Source organism: Scophthalmus maximus, chromosome 14, assembly GCF_022379125.1.
Source record: "Scophthalmus maximus strain ysfricsl-2021 chromosome 14, ASM2237912v1, whole genome shotgun sequence".
Taxonomy (NCBI): Eukaryota; Metazoa; Chordata; class Actinopteri; order Pleuronectiformes; family Scophthalmidae; genus Scophthalmus; species Scophthalmus maximus.
In genome coordinates, this window is record NC_061528.1 from 11,779,015 (window position 1) to 11,798,120 (window position 19,106).

At 40.9% G+C, this 19,106-nt stretch overlaps 1 long non-coding RNA gene across 7 annotated transcripts in view; it reads right to left on the reverse strand.

The window, feature by feature from the left end:
* LOC124850981 overlaps positions 1-19,106 on the reverse strand; it is a 146,711-nt gene that overhangs the window by 43,292 nt on the left and 84,313 nt on the right. For all 7 annotated transcript variants that reach the window (XR_007032075.1, XR_007032072.1, XR_007032073.1 and 4 more), the window contains exons 10-15: positions 16,229-16,393; positions 15,419-15,487; positions 15,101-15,245; positions 14,224-14,403; positions 9,420-9,500; positions 554-642 (exon numbers count right to left, since the gene is read on the reverse strand). This is a non-coding gene — a long non-coding RNA (uncharacterized LOC124850981). The remainder of the gene's footprint in view (positions 1-553; positions 643-9,419; positions 9,501-14,223; positions 14,404-15,100; positions 15,246-15,418; positions 15,488-16,228; positions 16,394-19,106) is intronic.

A 19,106-nucleotide genomic window follows, 5' to 3' on the forward strand; every position in this document is an offset into this window, starting at 1 on the left:
TGTACTGTGCTGATCACATTCAAATACCCATTACTCATTCCCTCTGCGGAGCAATAAGTCAGAGGGATTAATACTGAGGCAGGTGACAGGGCCAAGCCATTAAAAGGCAGTTATGCAGAAAGCATGGCTGGTTTTATTCACGTTAATGAAATCAGCGAAATGAAACTGTAATAGATTTATCAAAGCTCAGATGGATTTGCAGTAAATCAGTTTGATTCAGGCAATCAAACTGGACAATGGAGATAGTTTTCAGCTACAGCAGTGCATATCAGGCAGCAGCATGTGAGAAGTGCTGATATTCTTCTTGTGAGGATTTGGTGAACACCCGGTGCCTAGGCCCTATTCCCAGAGCTGGGTCTGCTCATTTTTGTCAGCTAAATGGTGCCAGTGACTGATAAAACATACTGCCTTCCAGTTAAACACCATATTCTTCTACCCCCTTCTCTCATCCCACACTCTGTCTCTCTCTCCTCTTCAATTTATGGACCGTGTGTTGCTGATTCTGGCTTGTTATACAGTGCAAGCCCATGAATTAGAACCTAAATTCACTTACATCAAACGGATTAGTGTCGAAATCCGTCCGTCTGAGCTTGTCTCATGGCACAGGGCTTCAAGTTGCTGTCCAACACAGGATGCTCCAAACTATGGACAGTATAAAAAATACATTCGGCAATTTTAAAATAAATTGTCAAATTAAACAGCCTGGTAAGACTTTACTCTAAGTCCCTTATCTATCATTTTATAAGCAGTACATAAACATTTCATTCACGTTGCTACAAACACCATAATGTGCATGCAATCATAAGAAGATATGAGGACATTTTAGAAGTTTATCAATGTACAATATGTGTCAATGATTATCAATGGCATTATCAATGACACAGTCATTGAAGTACGTCACAGTATTGACCACATTTCACTGTGTAACTGTATTTTATGATGTTATCGTCTGTTAATTTCAGCATCTCTAGCTATTGTTGCCCACAGGAGCAAGAGTTGTTGACAAACACATTATGAACACCTATATCTTCTGACAAATACATTATAGTGTGCTCTAAATTATTGATTAAGTGTCCAATCATCTTTACAAAAAAGCCAAATAAGGAGACTTAAAGTGTTAGCACGTTATCTTACAACAATAGCAATAGAAAAACATGAAGATAAAGCAAGTACTGCAAGTCAAGAAGGTTAAATAGAAAATTGACAAAGAATTATGAAAAATAAATATTGTGTGTGTGTGTCTGTTCGGAGGGTGTGTATTAGATTTATTTATAAACAAATAAATCAAACTGGTTTTCTATGTGAAGTTGAGACAAGGGAGAAGCACAAACTGACTAATCGATAAGTGACATTTTACGTTGTGCTGTACAGTACATACAGTCTGTAGCCATTTTACCGGTCAGAGAGTTACACCAGCTATGCCAATTTTTTTCGCTCCAAGTCCCTCTTCCTACTTTTTCAATGTAAAAATGGTTAAATGACCTGAGCTCAAATGACATTATTTTTTAAATGTGTTCTTAATGAGTCGTCCACTGTACAGTATAAATTCCAATTACATCCAATTAACCCCAATCAGAAGCACTTCATCTCTGGCCCCTTTTTTTATTTAATGGTTCGCTGCGGCTTCAACCATTGATTAGGCTGAATGAGCAGCACTACTAAATGACCGCCTTGCAGGAGACGAGAGCTGTTAGCCTTAATAGAGACAGCGTGGCCATTACACCTCTGTGTGCACAGTCCCCCTCTTTTAACAGGCTAGATCAACTTTTATACCGGAGTCCCACCGCCTCTGTCCAGGTTGATTTTGACTTTAGCCCATTTGCTTTGAGGGAAAATGTTAAGTAGAAACCTCCCATCCATGAACAGTAGCCCATTATTTTCTAATTACAATGCATTTAGGTCCTCCAGCATGCATGATTATACACAGTGCCATTTGGATGTGTACACAAAGGAGTTTTTTCAAAGCAGTTTTGAAGCCAAATGGCATTGTGTTAGTAGCCTTGTGTCATTATGTGTTCAACTAAAAAAAAAGGAGATTCATTATAGACAAATTGAAAAGAGATAAAGGTGAAATGTAGGAAAATAATAATAACTGGTCACTATAATCTTAACCAAAGACAATTTGAGGCTAAAAGTGATTACTGCAGCTTTACTTTTTTCCCCCTTTGCTTTGGTCAGGATCAAGACAAGACTCTGCCCAAACTGCAAGCGAGAGAGAGAGAGAGAGAGAGAGAGAGAGAGAGAGAGAAGAGAAGAGAGAGAGAGAAGAGAAGAGAGAGGGAGAGAGAGAGAGAGAGAGAAGAGAAGAGAGAGAGAGAAGAGATGAGAGAGGGAGAGAGAGAGAGAAGAGATGAGAGAGGGAGAGAGAGAGAGAGAGAGAGAGAGAGAGAGAGAATGAAGATTAGAAATAAAAGCATAAATCCATTTAACATGAAGAACCCTCCAGTGTTCAAACTGGCAGCAGACGCTCGGATAAGCCCTCCCACATACTCAGTCTTGAGAAATTCCCTGTTTATGTACTTTTGAGGAGTTTGCATTGCACAATTCCCACATGGCTAGACAGAACAATCTGTAGATTAAGACCAACAAAAATGTGCATTAGAACTCCCTGCCTTTCGCAGTTTCATAAGAACAGTCAAAACACAATTCCCTTATAATTTGAGCTTTGTAAAAACAAAACACCAGCGCTGGTTTGTTAATGAAAGAACCCATCGTCGACATTAGAAGTGGATTAACCAGAGGAGAACTAGAGTAGCACAATAAGTCTTGGATAGAGCTTTCACACACAATTGTATCAGCAGAGCCAAATATATGAAGCCTTGACTTTGACAGTGTGCATAACAAAATAATTGCTTATTTATAGATGGTGTGAAATTAAGCACACTTAAAAGCCGGGGACAGTATGGTTTAATCAACCCCTTGATTCATGCTAACAATTCACAGTGCAACTGAAAGCAGGGCGCATTAAATACATTCCCTTATTACTCTATAAATGCAAGTGGCCAAGCAGACAAGACCCAAGTGATAAATTAATAGTAATAAAAACACCAACTGCACAGACAGATACAGAAATTAAAAGCCAGCGTCTAATACAACAAGCCATTCAGCTTCATAAAATGCGAGACGATAACATTTCTCAGAGCCAATCACGTGCACCTATACTGCAGGATATTTAAACACGTTTGATGTTGATTTGTATCTCACTCAGCACTGACCAAATTAATCTAATAAATATCAAGCATTCAGGGTCCGCCTGGGAGGGTCGATGCACAGATTCTGATGTCAGCGAGTGGAGAATGCTATAATCTTGCAATTACTTAAAGAGTCAGATCGCATTAAAGGACCAGTTCACCCAAATCCAAAGGAACCAGATGGAATTTTTTGTTTTGTGATGAGGTTTTTGAAATCTTTGCCCCGAAACATCCAGTACATCACTTACCCAAACATTGCTGGTAATTATTGAATGTATACTTTCAATAATTATATACTGTATGGCAGTATATATTGTATACTACTTTCTGCCAAATAAATAGATCCAGGTAGTGTTGTGATGGAAAGTTTCGATTGACTAAGGATAAACCATGGCTTTAAGTGTAAAATACAGATTTTCACATTGAATTGTAATTTTGTCTGACAATGTGTTCACGTTTGCCAATTTCTGTTTGAGTGGAGTTGTTTTATTTTGCCCTAACGAATCAGTAGCGAGTATCCGCTCTGTTTTTCAACTGTCGTGTTGGCTGTGGCAGCGATAGCTAATATCTTTTATCACAGTTTCAACTTACATCAACCTGCACAGCTACGCCTACCCATCCATGTTCGTAGCAAATTTTGCATCATCCTTTTTCTTGATATTGTTGATAGATTAAAAGGTCAGAACCAGCCTACACGTACAAACATGGCTTATTGTTTTAATCATTTACTTTTTATCTTTTGGTTGATCAATCACTCCCTCACTCACTTACTCATTGAAGAATAACTGCGACATTGCAATAACGTCATCTTAACTGGCAAATTATCGATAAATAAAAACGATGTGTTCAAGGAAACATGTTGGACACAAGAATTGCACATACACAGTCAGTGTGGTGTGTGTTTTGGCCAAGCTGCTCATTTACAGCTGTCAACACAACGCTGTTTGATTTAGGAGTATGATGAAGTGGAGGATCCACCCACATGATTGGTATCAGATTTATAGATATGCTACACATGCTGCCATGTCACATTGAGCTGTTGTTAATTGCTAAGTGTCATTTTAAGGTAGAGTGGATAGTGGCTCTCTTATCATAAAAAAAATTGATATGTTGAAAGGCTCAGACATAAACACAATCACAGCCACTGAATTTGAGAGTCTCACTGTTCTACGACAAAAGCCTAAAACCTATTACACATAAACACACAGTTCCACATTGCCTGAAGGACTAAAACTACCCCCAAAAAAGAGAAGACATTCTCTCTCATCTGTTGCACCTAAATTTATCACTTTCGCAATGTGGTAAACCTTCGCCACTTCTACCGTACGCTCTTCCAATTATACAGCATCAGCGTGATACTTGGTATCACTGAAGGACATACAGTAAGTATACAAGGTTCTTTATTTAAGACCAGAAGTTCAACATCAAAAACTCTCCTAATTAGTTAGATTCCACCAGGATGTGTCATCAAAATGTCAGAAGCCTCCACACTTTAAACACGTCTCGCTAAGGTTTCAGAGATCTCATACGAGTAGACTCCACTTATTATAATGACAGGTTATTGCTGATGAAGCACAGTGCAGAGGTATATTGTAAGAGTATATAACACAAGGCACCTACGCATAATAATTCACCTCTGTAAGAGAGAAGAGAAGCTTACAGAATTATATATAAAAGGGGGACCATTCGGACGGTGAGCAGAGTATAGTTTTGAGTGTGTGTCCATCCCAGGGTGTGAGGATGGCTTGAGATTCCCATGACCTCCCACTTCAGCAGCAGGGGCCTTATCTCTGGAGGGTCAATTACCATTCACTGTGGCTTGATCTTGTTTGTTTAACTTGACACAGTGAAGAAAGGGCTGACATTGACCAGAATCCGCTGCATTAATGTGTTTCATGTTCTGCATTCATCATTGTCACCGAGCTGCCAGCGTCACACAAGGACAGGGAAGAGGGTGTGTTTGTGTGTGTGGTCTAGAGAGACGGCAGGAGAGAGTGATACGTACAGTGTGATGTGTGTGAAGGTAAGCAGCAATGATAATAATAATAATCATAATGATAATAATGGTAATAATAATAAACCTTATTTTCATATCCATACGACTTAACCACTTTCTCTACTCTTTTCATATTTTCTTTAAAGATTAGTCACAACCTAAACCGTCACAGAAAACAGCTTAGTTAATTTTACTCCTAACATGTTTTCAGTACAATTCAAACACTCTTCTACAATTCAGAGCTCTTACCACAAGTATATTATATATATATATATATATATATATATATATATATATATGTTACTGTTCCGGCGCGTGGCTAGTTCATGGTTTGGTTCACAGTATGTCTCATTGCTGCTTCTTTCCTTTATTTGTTCTCCCTTATTATTCCCTCTTGACCACTTCTGATCTAATCTGTCACTCTTCATGAACAATCTTCACTTGTTCATGATGTGATTCTCAAGTTTTACTTTATTTTACTTGTACAAATAAACCATTGTTTTTGTATAATTCTATTACAGACAATGCACATGAATAAATATTTGAATGCAAATGTTCCACATGATGTCAAATTATTAGTATGATCTCTCTTTTCTACATTTACTTTTTTTCTTGTCATTTTGTCTGGATTCAGCTAGACTGGTAACATGACGTTGCTATAAAGGTTCTATTGCAGAAATATGGCCTGTTTTTGTGTATAAACAGAAAAGAGAACAATCAGGCTTATTTCCACGTAAAGCAGATATGAGGCATTATAATCTATTTGGAGTAGTGTTTCTGGTCACCTGACAAATATAAGTTCAATATTCCTTCTCCTTTTAGTAGTGTTTTGGTCTGCACCAAACCACTACACACTCATACAGAGTGGCAAATTAGAAGGCAGCTTCAAAACTTTCTTTTTCACTAAAATGTGGCATAATGATTGTAGCTCAGAAGATATTTGAGGTGTATTTAATTGTTTTTCCTTTTCCAGTAATGTCAAAACTGTGCCGACATAAGAAGAAACCGAGGTCAGTTCGCGCTGATTTTTATCAAAGCCTTTAATTACCATGAACTTTGTATTGCTCTAATTTACAACAATTTCATATTCACTACAGTAAGCGTAAATGTATTTTGAGCTGCTTCTGACTGTCTTCACATAAACCCTTCAAAACACTTCTCATCGATTAATATTTTCAACTGTTAACTGGAAGTGAAAATGAGACGAGAAGTTGTCTGGTTCCCTCAAACTAGAGTGCAAGTTAAAAAAGAAAATATATAACAATATACAGTAGGTATTTCATATCAGAAATGATGAAAAAATCTTATGAATTTTTATCCTCAGTATTTGCTATTACTGAAATATGTTTAATTTAGAAATTGTGTTGACAGAAACTCCCACACAAGCCCCTACAGCAAACCCAAGGCTCAATCAGCCGTGCAGCAGAGTTCACTTCCAGAGACCTGTCACTATCTGAATCTCGGTTTACAGGTAATCCATATGTTTTCTGTCAGGCGGGCTTGGACTAACTACAGGACCCAAATATAGTCCTATTTATAATACCTCGGTGGCTTGGGAACAGCGCTGGTTTAATGTTTCCACTCTAAGTTGATTCAGTACAGTGCAGACATTTTAATGACATTTTCAGGTTGGTGAAAATTTTATGGTCAATTTCTGTCAAGATTTTATTTCCTGTGGTCAACTTATCTTTGATCTAGTTCCATGTAAACTTGTACTGTAGGTGGAGGAAACATTAAAGTGTCTTCATAATAGTTTCGGATTATGCGTTTCAGCACGTGTTTTTTCAGGTTTGGCCAGTGGGGAGACAAAATATGTCATGGATGGCACAAAAGATTGATGAATTAAACAACATGGCACTCTGGGACTACTACATGCTAAGATCATATGGGATGGAGGGTGGAGATGTCTTGACTAAGAGCAAGTTACAGCAATGTGGGTTTTAATTAGGAGGATAAAGGCTGTGAACTTTGCACACAGTACATGAAATCCTTATAGTCATTATAGACAATACTGAAGACCTTCTGGACTAACTCTTATTGTCAGAGCAATCAGGGAGAATATTCAAAATCCAATTCATAATTATCAGGTATATATATATATATATATTTGTTTTAAGATTATTTTTGGGGCTTTTTCCGCCTTTAATTTGACAGGACAGCTAGATGAGTAAGGGGAGAGAGAGGGGGGAAGACATGCAGGAAATCGTCACCGCTCGGATTTCGAACCTTGGACCTCTGCGTCGAGGCATAAACCTCGAAGTATGTCTGCCTGCTGTATCCACTGAGCCACCCCGGCCACTATCAGGTATATTTTAACTACCTAATTGCTTGGTGTGGTTTGAAATATGTTGAATATATAAAGGCACAGCTGACGCCTGATGGATACACTCCACGGCAAAGAATAAACAAGATACTTCACAAAGTTTTCACAATCAACGGGAACTGAGAGCTTAACTTGAGGTAGTGCCATGGCGAACATACCATTCATTATTTAAATGAAAATCATTTAAGATTTTATTTTAAATAATCTGGAAATGTGTCAGGTATTACTTTGAATAAAACACAGGAACATTTGTGTAATCTAATTTTTTTTCTTTCTCCAAATGTAGTAAAGACTCTCCTCCTCATAAATGTGCAGTGAGGAACGCACAGCATTCAGCAGCCAGATCCACATCTGGGCCGCACGTCAAATGACTTATTAAGGAGAGAATGACAGGAAGGGCACGGCCTCAACTGAGCCCAGCAGAATCAAACTGGATCAAAAGTAGTGCTAGGTAGAGCGCTAATATTAGACCAATACAAACAAAACTCCCGACAGGAATAGAAAGATCAAAACAATGCCCATTTGGTGCTCACGCAGGCACCGTGAATGGCTTTTGTGCGGCGCTTATTATTGCAATCTCAGTGTAGCAACGGTACAGAGCAAATCTCAGTAATTAACCTATGTTAATGACAAAAGCCAATTTATGGATCTTAAAGATCAAATGTATCTGGGTTAATGTGAGGTCAATCTAATGCATGTGCGGGAATACCCGTGCTGGAATTGAAGGAGCTGCTGTGGTCGATGTGTACTCGGAATGATGCTGTCAAACACATCCGTTCTAAATAGACAGTGTTGCACAAGCTGGTGTCAGGCGTAATTTGACACAGTAACAGTACACACTGTGAACATATTTGTACACGTAAGTAATTGGTTTACAGAACATCTGGTGAGCTAAACAGAGGACAGACAGATTAATCACAGAATCACAAAAACCTGCGAAGTATTTTTATGTTGTTTTTTTTTTAGTTTTCAAACAGATCAGCAGATAGGAAATTGTCGAGGTCATCACCCAAAACTGTTTCAATAATCCGGATATTGATAAAGCAAATTAAGTCTAACAAATTCTTTTGTCGGTGTCGGACTAAATGCAGGACTTGCAATGATTCTTGGGTATTATGCAAGACTGTTTGAATGGTCAAACATGAGAAAAAAAAATTGATTTTCTCAACCAAATTTATTTTTTCTTTATTTCATGCATATACAAGTAACATATAAAGACTTCCTTTACAGAACATCTGGTGAGCTAAACAGAGGACAGACAGATTAATCACAGAATCCTTTTTTTAAAGTAGTTTTGCCTGTGTTTACAACTGAATATGTCAGTTTTTAATATGAAACCTGAGACACCTGCTCCTCAGTGTTCAACGAGCTGGAGAGTTCAACAATTGAAGGAAGAGCCTCATCTGCTCTCTGCTCATGCTCAGGAAGCCCAGCAGTGTCTGCCACAATGGCTGTACATACTGTACACCTTCATAGTACTGTACACAGCGAGCCTCGTTTCCACGGCGGGAACTTTTCTGACTCCCAACCTGGAACTTTTAAGAACCTGTGAACGCCCTTTCCTGCTCCATACTATCAAACAAAACTGTTTACTCCCACAGGAAGTTACAGGTGAAGAGTCTGGTGGACGGGAGATTGTGGGATACAGTGTTGATTTTGTGTTTTTTGACGCTACCCCAATATTGCTTTGAAACAAACACCGCTGAGCGACGTGTCTGACGTCCTCTGATCCCGACTTCTTTCTCCACTCAGGCTGACAACTAGATCATGGCTCCTAAACGTGGGAACTCTCTCCTTTTAAGAGTTACTCGATTTTTACTTTTTCATGTCTACAATATCTGTCGCTGGCTTTTATCGTGAAGCATTTTGTGATGTCAGCTCTTGTAAGGCGCCATATAAATAAACTCACCAACTCTTCCTGGGTTGTAGGAGCCCTCTCGACCACCTTGGAGGAAATACCTCTGTAGGTCTGGGCCAGATGTTGAGCCACCTGGACATAGCGAACAGACAAAACGGGCATTGGTTATTCAGCCAGTTCCCAAACGGAGCCTTCTGACAGATCATGGCTCCAGGGGAATTATGTTGCATTTAAATAGCACCTTTTGATATTAGATCAATACGCTGGATTAACAGTCAAGTCACTCATGGGCAGATGCTGCAGGGAGACGGCATGCTTTGACTGTGATACATTATGTGCCAGAACTAAACAAAGAAGTTATTTCAATTCCAATGGTTTTGTTACTTTTTTCACAAAAGGTCAAGCGCTGTCAAAAATATCAGCATATTGACCTTTTTAAACATTCCAGAAACATTGGGATCATAGATTATGCTTTCTTCGCCTCTATCGCACTAACCAAGGGTTAAAACTTATTCACACCAAAGTCGCAGGGGGCTGCAACTCTCTGTGCTTGTCATTTGCAGGTCATTGTACAGTTCATTTGAAGTCTAACATGGCCACGGACTGTCCTGGTGATATGGGCGTATTGTCAGGAGGACAGGGACACTATGCAGGATGACAGCAGGCTCTGTTACTACTCGAGGAGATCTGTTCACTTCTCACAAAACCGGTGGCTCGTTCACTCACTGTCCAACACCTACGTATATGCATGTGTCATCAGTCCAAGTCAAAAACCTGCGAAGTATTTTTATGTTGGTTTTTTTTTAGTTTTCAAACAGATCAGCAGATAGGAAATTGTCGAGGTCATCACCCAAAACTGTTTCAATAATCCGGATATTGATAAAGCAAATTAAGTCTAACAAATTCTTTTGTCGGTGTCGGACTAAATGCAGGACTTGCAATGATTCTTGGGTATTATGCAAGACTGTTTGAATGGTCAAACATGAGAAAAAAAAATTGATTTTCTCAACCAAATTTATTTTTTCTTTATTTCATGCATATACAAGTAACATATAAAGACTTCCTTTATAATTAGTGTCAGTGGATGTGAGACAAAAAGAATCAATAAAATATTTTGGTGCTGCATTAACAAGCACAGGGTCCACTGTCAACGACGTCGTGAGTGCTCTATTGACATAGTGCCATAGGAAATTGGCTTTATGACTCGAGGACAAAAAAACACTCCAGGGCACCAAGACGTCTCCTCTTCTGTCTCAGACAAAGACAGCACAAACAGACGTGCAAATATGTGGATACCTACGGCATGCAGACACACAAATCCTGCAGATAAATGCACAGAGTGTTTGTGCGTGTGCACATGCACACCCCTGACGTGACTTGTCTCTCCTGTCTTCTCTGCTATAGCAGGGAAATAAATGAGTTCCAGCTGCTGCATCTCAACAATCCACTTTTTCCTTGTATCGTAGTGACATATAAAGGATTAAATATTAATACGCTTTTGTGTATTGATTGAAAAAATACCTGCCACTGTAATGGGCCGGTTGATATTTCTGAATAAAACAATGACAAACTCGTTATCAAAGGGCATTTTTTAAACATTTATGACAGCTGAGTAGCTGTGGAGCAGAAGGCCTCGCATGGGCAATAAAAAGCATAGCAGATGAAGACAATGCACGTTTATAGTTGTTCAAAATATAACTTATGGATGATTAACAACGTCTCTTGAGCTGTATTAACCTGGAAGACCTGGCACCATGCATTCAACAGTCCAATTGATTATTTTAATGGGTGAAAAGTTTCAACTAACACATCTACTGAATGCTTACAAATCAGTACAGTGTATAGCTGGATGAATACAATATATCTTTGTCGAATTTGAACGTAAATTATAACACTGAACAAAAAGGGAAGTTACTTGGGATGTGGGGACTTAAATACTGGACTGGAAATATTCAGAGAAATTTTTATTTTTTCATTCTTTAATTCCAGAGGCTCAGTCAGCGACACTGATGCCTCCTTTGTTCGGCTGACTCATGGTTGGGGAATGGAACTGTTGTGTGGTGTGGAAAGATTTTACCACCAAAACAGAGAAGAGTCCACTTCAGGCAGGCAGCAGGAGCCGAACAAAGAGACTCTGTAGATGTGCTTGTCGTTGAGAGTCCAGTCAAGTCAAACCGAGTACAGTAGAGTAGAGATCTGCTGCTAGACATGCAGAAACTCTGGTGTGACTGTGAGAAGACATGGAGTCCCGCTCTGCCTTCAGGGAAGGACCGAGGGGGACACTGGCTGTCCACTATGGAGGCCAGTAGGTCTTCTGAGGTGTCACCTCCACACAATGTGACAAACCCCTCTGGTATGACCCTTCTTCACACTCCCCCATCCCCTTCCTTCCATGTTCTTAGACAAATGAGTGAAGACCCCGGCCCAGGCACTACCACAGGCAAGGACGGAGACCGCATGGACTCCGCCAGTCACGGCTACTCGCTCCATCACTTCACACTTAAATCCCCCCACACTCTCCCCCCGTCCCCGTCCCCTTCCTTTATCTTTTCTTTTCTCAGGCTTCGGGGCTCTGCTCTGCTCATTTTGTGACTACTGGACTTTTACCAGGGTCTCGCCCAGACATACGCCACATGTCACCCTGCCGTCTGTGGCCACACTGCCTAAAGCCAGATGTAGTCTGAGGCTTGAACTGGAGAACTACTGTGACACATCCCCGACAAACAATTCTCTGTCTTATTCTCTATCTCTTATAGAGATGGATGAACTACTCAGAGCCTTTCCTTGAGGATGAGTACCAATACCGCAAAGTGAAAATACTGCACTGAAAATCCTACTGAAGTACGCGCATAAAACATATTTACAATTCTGACACACTTCCATACCACCAGTCATATATGTTTGAAATATACTTAATAGTGATTGAAAGTGGTATATTATCATATATTACATTATTAGATTGTTACTGCTGGATCAATATGCAAGTTGCATTCCATTTAATTGTATTTTATTTTCCAAGAGCATCCTGACCAAGACAGACGGCAGCACAATTAACAGAGTAGAAGACAACTTAAAATGAAAATGAATAATTAATTACAAAATCATTAACTATCAAAATCATTCATCAAATATTCGTGATCAGGGATCAAACGGGGGCAATATGAATGAGTCAAAACATCCACAGCCAGGCGTGTCTGCCTCTTTAAATGCATTTACTTTAAATGCATTTTACTGCTGTGGTTGGTTAAGTTGTGCCTAGTTTTACTTACTGTACATACTGTACAGTCAGGTACTCTAGTCCATAGTCTTATGGTTCCCAAACCATGAATTGAACCAATCCAAAGGGTCACAAAACAAATCTGTGGGCCATGAGATGATTATTGAGGTAGTAAAGGGAAAAAAAGAAAGATTAAGAGTCTATACTACCACACTAGAAGCTCTGTGAGTGTATGTAAGATATAATATTTATCATGTTCACCATCTGTGAGTTTTGCATGCTAAAATGTCATTCATTTTGAAAGTATGTGGTAATAAAACGTTTTTTTTTCATCCCCAACACTTCTCAGTAGATCCAACTAATTGTATCAGCTGGATTTTTTTCCTCAGTTCTCTATCCTTTAGCATATAGATGGCGGAGCTAATATTGTGGAATGCAGAAAGAAAAAAAAAGGGGGGAAAAATCCCTCATGGACTAATCTTGTGCTGAGTACAGCCATGATAATGATGATGGATTAGAAATACAGCAGCGTATTGGGATTACAGTGCTATTAACTGGCCAGGGGAGGAGGATGAGGAGGCAGACCAGTATCACGCTAATCAATCAAATAATCGGGACAAGCCCTTGTCTACTAGAAACAATTAGACCACTTCTCCAAAATCAATAGCCCTGCATTCTGTTTAGATACCCACTGGTCACTCATTCAATAAAGCCTCCGTGGGTTGTGATAAGCCTGCCAGTCGGCAAGGGCCATTTGAGTCTCCGAGTGGGAACAAAATACATCAAACAGGCTCCAGGAAGGCCTCATAAAAATTGCAAATCGAAAACAATATAATTTAATGTGGCAAAGGTTATTTTTCCACTTGTTCATTATCAAATGTCTCATGTGGAAGCATTTCTATAAAGGGGGGAAAAATCTATTTTGTCCTGAGTGTTTGGGGAAAACAGGAGGGACATGTATTATATCTAAAGGAAAACAAAATGACAATGGAATCAAAGGGGTTCATAAAGTTGCTCTGAGAAATAGTCCTGGTAGTGGAGGTGTCTCCTGCTTCCAGCACAGCTCCCATACATAATTAAAGCAGGAATTTGTATCTGTCTGCACTCTGTGACCTCCTGATGAATTAATATCTGGTGGAAGTCCTACACAGCCATCAGATTAGCTCATTTATTTCTGTCAGCTGCTTGCTCTATCAGCTATTTGTAAATCAGAGAGGGTGGGTGGATCGGGTGGGGGGGGTGGGGGGTGGGGGGGGGGGGGGTGAGATTGTTGGACGTGTATTTATTATCATAAATGGCTGTTATGAATTAGGTCTGTTTCAAACATCCAGGCTATAGTGCCGCAAGTGTAAGCGCACAGTGATGACTCTTTTTTTTTTCCTGTGAGAAATGTTACATTGATGTTGTTGTGCTAGTTACACCTTGACATCAGAGCTGCTCTCTGCGTACACCAACACACTGAGAGATTTACCGCAGACGCACAGTCATGTACGGGACAGGACAACTTGTTGTTGATCTAAGCAAAACAGATTTCTAGTTCTGTAGATTCCACACCTAAAAAAAAAAAACAATAAAAAAAACCCACCTGCATAACAGCACCCAACCAGGTAACTGTCTGTATATCAGTGTGATAATCACCTTGTGTGTCTTGGCTCAGCAGCTGGGCAGTTGCAGACTTTAGTCAGTAGGAAGTCAATGTCCTCCTCCTCCACGGGACGGCTCTTGCTGTGTGTGGGTGTGTTGGAGCATCCTCTCCCAGGTTAAGAAGATGACGCGACGGGCTCCAGGAGCTCCAGGACTAGAGGTGTGTGTGTGTGTCTTATGTGCATGGGCGGGTGCAGGGGTAGGGAGGGGAACAAACAAGAAGACTGCATTAACCTTTGGTCTGCTGGGGAGGGGAGGGCACGAGCGGGCCGGGCTGGTTGAAGGGACACCCCATAATCAGGCTCCTGTCAGCGCTGTTTCCAGGAGATTAATTCAGCTGGTTTCAATTCCAGCCGTTGCTCCCTTAGCCGCAACCCAGGGTGCACATATTGTCCTGTTTAAAACACATACATGTGGCTCTGACTCAATTTAACGCAGGCATAGCTGAGGGGGAAGGCTGGGTCACGGGAGTAGCCTTCCTGCCTTGCAAATACAAATAACATGCATCAACAAGAAAGCAGAAATCCCAGCCCTGGTCGGGGCAGTGAGGAAATCCAATCAGAGCATGGTTGCAACCGCCACAAGAGGAAATGATGTTTGATCAGGCTGGACCTCTACATTGCACACAGACGATGTAAATCTTCTCTTACAGTTAACAAAATATTACACAACACTCCTCTGCTGTGGTTTAACATTTCTACTAGGCACCTGCTCTGAGCCACCCAGAACATCAGAGCTGCCAGACATAGCCTGGTGTTTGTGGCCAGAGGCTGCATACTCTCTGCTGGTGCTGGCTAATGAACTGATGAGACGGCAGCGCTAAGGAGCAGGTGATACAGTGACAAAGACGTAGGGGCCCACCGTTAGTTACCTGTAATAGCTTGGGATGACGATGGGCACCCCAGCACTGGGCTGACAGATGTCGGGGTTCTTCTGATCATCCATTTTCCGCAGCGCGTCCGTAAAAGGTCCCGTGGCATTGATAACACATTTGGCTCTGACATCAAATTCCTGCCCTATGAAAGAAAACAGCATCAATCACCAGGGGCTATTCATCTGTGGCTTGTGACAAGCCGGATTATTAATTTATCAGCGAACACCCCCCCCCCCCTCTCTCTCCGTAATAGAGTGGCTCGAGTGTGTCCATGGGAGACTTCCCAGGATTGTAATTAATAGGAAACAGACATACCTAATTTCCCTCTTGCTTCTTTGTGTCACAGAGTAGCTTGGTGGCAGTGACTGAGGGATCCTTTGGAAACTGTGGAAGGGAAATGTTTGTTAGTGTGATGCCTGATGTTGACGAGCTACAATATATAATGGGACGCATATCCAAAGATACCATGAGGATGGCAAATGATCTGTTTTGAAAACAAGGTGAATGACGGACTACCCTTTCTAATTTGACATGTGATGCTGCCACTATTGAGAGAGAGAGAGGGGAAGGGGAGAAACTGAATGATGTGGTTCGTTTTTGCAAGTAAAAACAAAAAAATGAAAATAAAAAATACAAACAAAAAAGGGACATCAAAACTGGTTTTATTATCCTTTCAGTCTAAGCCCTCCCTATGAGCCCGTCCTCTCACATTATTAAAGTGAGACATCTCCTGCAAGAGCACACTTCAGTCTTTTAAAACATCAGGGGGTGGTCATGTGTTGAGACCCTCAAATCTTGGTTATTCATGAAATGTTTCAGAATACCATCTTTTACCCTTAACTGCTTTATTCTTCCAAAGCCGGCCCTATGCATGACATTTAAAAGGTAAGTAAGGCCATTTGGAGTACACTAATTCTGTCTTATGTTCCTTCCTACAAGATCTGAAGCAGCCCTCCACACTATAAAACACTTATGAAATATTAAAAGCCGCTGCATTAGATGTGCAATGACTATGTGCAAACTAGCACTGAGTAAGAGGTGCTGGGACTGCCCCTGTTGTGACGGCGGGAGAGAGTGGGAATAGAGTGAGGCAGGAGGGAAGGAAGCGGCTTTTGTTGGATTTACCTGTGATCACATCCCCGCAGTGTGCTCCGCAGACCCTCTCCTTCCCCGTCTGAGGGTCTGCCCTCTTCAGTAGGTGCACCACTTCAGTGTAATTGGCTATGGCAGCCCCATACCTGGCAGCAGTGAGGGCGATGGCGAGGTTCATTCGAGCATCGTCGTGTTGTCCTGCAGCGGGGGGACAGGACCAGAGCAGGGGGATGTGAGTCACCCCGAGCCTGTGACTGGTGGTATGGAAGTGTGTCGGAACCGATATGTCACATCTGTCCCTGTCACTTTGCATCAGTGCGATGGCTGCTCCGGCCACACAAGGAGCACACTTAAAGCCACAGTGGCCCCTTTGGCCTGAGTGTGGGCCCACGACCAACCCCGCCCCTCCCCTCTTCTACACTGGGAAGGAAAACTGGTCCTCGGAAAGAAGCAGGGAATGTGGGAATAAGGAGTAGATGCATCAAAGCCTTAAATATACAAGGACAACAGGAGCTGATTGACAGTGACTGTTGTTTTTATGCCCTTATGTTTAACATATCATAGTGTGGTATTTAGAGAAGGCTCAGTTACTCTTAAGATATATTTTTTTTTATGGCATTTCACATACTTGTTCACAAAATACAAATTTTCATTCTTTCTTTCTTTCTTTTCCTTTTACAAATTTTTGAAAAGTAAGACAGGAATAAAAACAATAAACAGTGACACTACATTTAAAAAAGAAAGCCACGTCAAGTGATCACTGAAAACAATCCCTCTCTCTCTCTCTCTCTCTCTCTCTCTCTCTCTCGATATTCACGTCAGTGTAAATAGCTCCAGACAGCAGCTGATCTGCTTCTCCAGCTGAAGATACTTTTGGCAGAATCCCTCGTAATGAACAGAGAAATCTAGTATCAAGATTTATGGATTAATCCCTCTTCAGCTCCAAAATACCAAAGATCTATATTCAGAGTCACAAGGTCACAAGTTTTGTAATTTAAATGAAAGGGTCTAAAAGGTGACAAATGAACAAAGCCTGGTTTCATTAGGAAGTGATTCTTATGTACATCTTTGAAGATTTATTGCTGGACAATCCCCTGCTTCAAAAGTAGAGAGAGAATAGAGATGATTAATCACTTTTAATGTTGGTGTCTCGGGTGACTTTCTTTCTATTTGTTATTGCCAGGGAAGTTCAAGTCCTCATTGTTGGCCAGGGAAAATGTTGCTACTTTGCAGGAATGAGCGGGGGTCCTTTGTGCCCTGATTTATTTTACGTTTGAGCGACTTGAGGCTAGCTAGCTGGTGGGCTCTGCTTAATGCTACGGCATGCTCCAAGCCATTCCCCCACGACGGAAAATAAATAAATATGTTGAAGGCAAAAAGTAAAAAAAAAAAACACCAACAAGAAAACAACAGATTTAAAGGCCACATTTTAGAATGAATTACATACAAGAGCATGCACCCTGCCATGATGTATTAGGAAGACCATGGAATCCACTTCTTCATCTCTGTTGGGTGAATGTGACCATTACAGTAGATGGGTAGCAAACTTGTGCCACCGGTGGTGTGTGTGCTGCTACACACACACACACACGAGTAGCGCGGCTCAGGCTAGAGAGGGGCTAGGCACCAGTAGGCAGTGGCTGATCCTCAGTGATTGCTGAGCCTCCTGATGACCTTTGACCCCGTGATTCACAGCTCTCTGTGTGGCCTGTCACCGATTGGCACCGGGCGAAGAACAGAAGCATTAATACTACATTAGATGTCAGGAATTCAAGGATTAGTCAGATTGCAGCACCGTGCGGGATTTATGAATGAACAGCATATCGCGGCTATAATAACCTGACACACTGATGAAGATAACAATAATGATGATGATAATTATCATCAGCAATTAAAAGCCAAAATGGCGGAATGACAGACCAAAGCTAAATGAGCATCAAAGCTCCCTGGAGGAATGGGAGCACCGCCTCCCCCCTCCTCTCCCTCCCATCTCGGCTCAGCTCACACCACCACTCGTTCCAGCCTCCTGGAGGTACAAAACTCAGTGGAGTGAGAGGAACTCTGCGGCTGGACAAAATGCTGCAAAATGACAGGGACAATAATGACAATGAATTTCATGTCTCCCAGTCATAGAGCCAGAGATGCTTGGCTGGGCTGACTTGTCCAATTAAATTGTTACAGGTACAGCGGGAGAAGGAGTTATTATCCCAGATGGTTTTGTCAATTACTCCTCCAGCAGAATGACGGAGGGCACAGTTGAATGGCACATGAAGACACAAGACGCAATATTTCAGTACAAAGTACAAAAGTTTAAATACAGTGCAGAACTGCAAAAAAACCAAACAATTAAGCTTCGTATTCATAACATAACATTTTCGATTATACAGAATGAACTGTGGATATTGTGAGTTAAACAGGATGAGAACATTTGTCAGCATGATTTATATGTATGGAGTCTGACAACCTGTTTGTCATTTCTTACTAAATTATATGTTTGCAAAGACTACGTCTTCTAAGGCTAAATGATGTCTACACGCTGAAACTATCTGACCATGATGGCTTGAAAAATCCCGATGAGATGAACCCGAGCAGTCAAAGCCCGATCCCCAGTAAAGAAGGTCAGGACGGAAAATGTCACTGCCATAATGTACCCAGTTGCGTATGGGATAAGGGGTGGAAAAAGACAGCTCGAGGAAATATTAAATACATGTAAATAGTCTAATTCTTTTACTATTTTATCCATATGTTCTTTCCACATTAACTATGATAGAATTCATAATTTTTAATGCAATAAAGTTCTACCCAAACATTCCTCTTTTTAATTTTTTTATTTTCCTGCTTTTGCGAAGTAAAAAATATATATATTTTTTTAAAAATCGGCCGGTATAAAACCGAACAAATATAAATAGCT